Below are 4,611 nucleotides of genomic sequence, written 5' to 3'. Positions count from 1 at the left end.
GCAGTATGACTGAGACCTTTGATTGTTCATGTCAGGAAGCCCGGCTTTATCTGGTAAAATGAGAATGTACAGGGGAAAGGGCGCTTGTCCCTGGGCTCAGGAAGCCTGTGTTCTTTCCCACTCTCCCCAGTTTGGCCTGTCAGCTATCTAAGGACCAGATCATATTTTGCTCATAATTACATCTCAATGTGCCTGGCAAAAATTAGGAAGCTGTTTAAAAGTATGTACTGTTGGCATATTGGCATGATAGTACCGTTCACGAAATACCATTGTAGACACTGTATATATATTTAAAAAAAGCACTGTGGACAATGTGTATGTATTTCTGTAGGGAAAAGCCTAGAAAGATACTAGCATTGTTATCATTATCTTCACATGATGTGATTACAAGTTACTTTAATTTTCTTCTTTTTTATTTCTACCCTGTGACTTTCTACATAGAACATATATTAGCTGTGTAATCAAAAAATCAAAAAATTAAAATGTACATACAAGTACATAACTATATTTTCCATACCTCTTCTGGTTTTTCATTTCCTTTTAGATGATCACAGTAAACTGTGACACAGAGATTTGAGGGTTTGAGAAGAATAAAATGTTAATTCATGTTAAAATAAAAATGTTTGCAAACATTGGCATCCAGAAGCAATAGTGGAGGCTGTTTTTGTGCCAGTGACACACAGAGCACAGTTCCGTGTAAGACACTAACTCACAGTAGGAACAAGATAAGTCTTCATGCACTCTACCTGTTAATCCAACCAAACTGAAAATAATTCAAATACTCAAAATAGAGAACCGGTTCATCAACCACAGGACATCTAGACTTTGATCATTCCAGTGCTTTAAGGATATTTTATTGTTTTAAGTAAGTATAACACATTACAGCATTTTGTAGAAGTATTTATATTAAATATTAAAGAATGCTAAGAGGCCTGCATATACCTGCTTATAATTCTTCAAAACTTCATGTTTATTAAGAAAGACCAAAATTCACACAAAGTAAAACAGAACTAGGTCAGCCCCTTGTTTGTAGTATTGATGAGTTTTACAATTTTTGCAAAAACGAAGTGGAAAACAGTGAATACCTGCCTACCAGTGATTGAAATAATTTTTAAAGTTCCTTGGAATTCTAGAAAATTATAAGGAAAAGGTGGTAGAAAAAACAAATCTCAGATACTACACTGTCACTGGCAGTGTAAATAGACTAAGGTGTCCCGAAGCATGACTGGGAACTATGTATGTCAAATTTTAAAAGTGTCATTGTCTTAGTTCCAGCAGTTCTATTTTAAGAATTTCATCCAGGAATAACCAGAGACCAGAGACATTTATCTTACTATTGTTTGTGATAGGAAAAAGGAGGAGTTACCAAAATTTCCAACAGTAAGAAATGGGTTGAATGGATAGACCAAGAACATGGAATACTAGAATGCCATTGAAATTATACCATGAAAGTGTATTGAGTATTTTGAAAAAAAAGTTTCATTAGAACATATAATTATTGGATTGCCAAATAGATCATGCCATATAATGACATTTTTTAAAAAAATGATGAAGAATGTAAACCAAAACACTGGCAAACATTGTTTCTAGGTGGTGGAATTATGACTAGTTTCAATTCTTTTACATTTATCTTAAACTCCCAATTTTTCTATGACAAACGTATTAATTTTCAGTAAATGATTGTTCAGAACAGGTAGAAGGCAAAATTGTGAGATGGTATCTTCATTTCTGGTTCAGTTGAAGATGGACATTTCATCCTCCATGTGCAAGTCCTTTGGACTCTACCTACAAACATATCTAATTCTCCACTTCCCATCCCTCCAAGATATGTAGAAAAACTTCTCAGTGCAAACCTGGTTCCTGGAACCAAGCGTATGTATGCACACACACAGGTGCACACACAGTCACACACACAGGCACACACAGAGGGGCATATAGGCATGCACACAAGGGCACACAGGGGCATTTACAGAAGGGCACACAGGCATGCACAGAGGCACATACAAAGACACACACAGACCCACATGCAGGCATACATAGGTGTACACAGACACACACAGGCACACAGATAGGCAGCTATACCTGACATGAGAAGTTCCCAGGGACCAGAAGCCTCCTCCAGCCCCAGCCCACCTCACTCTATGCAGGCCCTGAGGAGGGCACTTCTCTGGGCCTCAGTTTCATCTAATAAATGAGTGAATTGAGCTAGAATTCCCTCTAGGGGCCTCTGTACTGGTGATATTTTAGTCCATGGGAAAACACACCTGGATGGGAAAAAGATTAGTAAGGGAAGAAGAAATAAATTTCCTCAGTGGCTCTGTCCCCAACCTGTGGGCCCCTTCCCCCTTTGGACTTCAAATGAAAAAGGAGCTCTTATGACGATCTTGTGAGGGGACTTGGGTATGTGGCAATGGCTGTTTTGGAAAGCTAGCTCTTAGAAAGGGTGGGAAGAAGGAAAGGAGTTTATGAGCTTGGGTTAAAAATCTCGGGAAGGTTATAACATGCCACGGGCTGGGTGACAGAGTTTTATTGCCAACTGGGCCTCCGGTTGGCACATTCCAAATCCCTTGCTTTAGCTTCCTGCAGAGGAGACAAGGGGAGCTGTGGGGCTTCAAGGTAGCAGATGAAACCCTGCCCAAAGAGGGCGGGTGCTGTGCTGGGGATGGAGCCCTGGGGCTCAGCTGATTCTCCAGCTTCCAGGCTGGGACACCTCTGCTCTGGGCCTCAGTGCAGCTAGTATCAGTTGAGAATTGGAGGATCTGTTTTCTCAGAGTCTCATTTTCCTGATCTGCAAAATAAAAACTTGGACTGGATCAAGTCAGAAGTCCTGTCCAAGTCTGGCCCTGAATAAAAGCCCCAAATTTGAATATTACAAACACTTCTTATGGTTTGGTTTATGCAGAACATGTGTATAATATCAGTATTGGACATAAATGATGCATTAAATATCATGAGGCTTTTCTCCTCTTATACAAATAGTGGGACACTTCAAGTTGCACAGAGCTTCTGGACTTTACCTGCTCCCTTCTGTGTCCTAGGACAACAAGATAGGCATTTGACCTAATGCTGTAGCAACTGATTTTTGTTTCTTACTATTTTTTCTACATATTTTAATTTTATTTTCCATTTTTTCCTTTCCTTTTTTTTTCTTTTTTTTTTTTAATTTTTGGTGTGTCACACAAAAGATAGAGGCCATAAATTTCCCTTTATCCCTTCTGGATAGGGGACTAGGGAACACCCAATTTCATGTTTAACAACAGACTCCACTGCCAAGATACCCTGGTTTGAAATCCAGCCTTGAATTTTTATTCTGGTTTGATATCTAGAAATTGACAACCACATTAAAAATTAAATGTGCCCCAGTCCTTGTTTACTAAATATAAAAGGGCCCTTCCGAGGTCACATTTCATTGTTACACATAAAAAGAGAAGTGTTAAATGCTAATTGTGTGCCTGACTCCTCTGTGGAAATTCTTCCCTTCAGCCAGGCTCAGTTCTCGGCTAGGGGAGACTCACGGGGTAGAGAGGGAGCCGCCCAGGGAGGAGCATCTGCCCCGGCAGGGGGAAAAACAGGCTCGGCGGGTGGCGCGCTGCACTGCGGTATTTACTGCTCCCAGAGAGCGTGCTTTGGGCTTTTGGGCGATGCACAGTTGGTGTGCAAGCAGGCCTTTTGTCCACTAACAGGACCTTGGCTATGAACTGTTGACAATCTTACCGTCCATCTTGTGGAGGATGGCATTCAAGGGATAATAGGATCTTAGATCCCAAAGTTCCCATTTTCATCAACCCTCCTTCAGCTGTGTGGAAAAGTCCTTTCCTCTTCACGTGAAGTAGGTGGACCATTCATTCAGTCATTTATTCTAGTGCCAGGGTTTTGTAACAGATGAGACTTGCTTCATGAAGAGTTCGCCACAGAGAGATCAGAGTGCTGGCTCTGGCCCAGGCTGCCGGGTTTTGAACCCTGGGTCTTCCCCTCCCTAGGTGTGAAAGTGTGGGCTGATCACTTAACTTTTCTGGTCCCCAGTTGCCTCGTCTATAAAATGGAAAGAATAATAACAACACTTGCCTCATTAGGTTGTCGTGAGGATTAAATACTTGCTCAAAATAGTGCCTGACACAGTGGAAGCACACAACACATGTCAACTATCCCTGTTAATGAAAGAGAGAGATTTGTCAGTCATTAAAGGACAAAACGGTGTGTTGCATGCTTTAATAGAAGTGCACATCCAGGAAATGACTGATTCCGGAGGATTCACAGAAGCCTCCTGATCAGTCAGGGTTCCATCAAAGAAGCTGAACCCACCATATGTGGTACAGGATCAGGATTCATTATCAGGGCTCAATTCTCACAATTATAGGAACTGGCTAACCAGTTGATGTGAGGCTGTGGCCCCCGAGTTTGGTACTGGGCTTGGAGTCAGCAGGGCAGGTGGTTGGGAAAGAGAAATGGCCATGAAGAGGGGAAGCGATGGTGGACGGCAACCTACACGGACCAACGAGAGCCTGTTTCTGCCTCTCACTGCCTCCATGTGATGACGCTAATGACCAGCAGGTCAAGCTGGCCTTGTCATGGAGCTCTACAAGCAAGTCCAGGATTCAGAGTTGCTGCAAG

The 4,611-nt window shown here is 41.8% G+C and overlaps 1 long non-coding RNA gene across 1 annotated transcript; it reads right to left on the bottom strand.

Moving 5' to 3' along the window:
- Positions 1-434: 434 nt before the first annotated feature.
- Positions 435-4,142, bottom strand: LOC130680898 (uncharacterized). Its single transcript, XR_008993998.1, has 3 exons — positions 4,062-4,142; positions 3,715-3,972; positions 435-2,788 (listed from the first exon to the last, which is right to left on the bottom strand). It is a non-coding gene; the product is annotated as an uncharacterized LOC130680898 (long non-coding RNA).
- Between the last annotated feature and the right edge of the window lie 469 nt (positions 4,143-4,611).

This window comes from Manis pentadactyla, chromosome 1, assembly GCF_030020395.1.
Source record: "Manis pentadactyla isolate mManPen7 chromosome 1, mManPen7.hap1, whole genome shotgun sequence".
In the NCBI taxonomy this organism is placed as follows: Eukaryota; Metazoa; Chordata; class Mammalia; order Pholidota; family Manidae; genus Manis; species Manis pentadactyla.
This window is presented reverse-complemented; position numbering and strand designations above follow the sequence as displayed.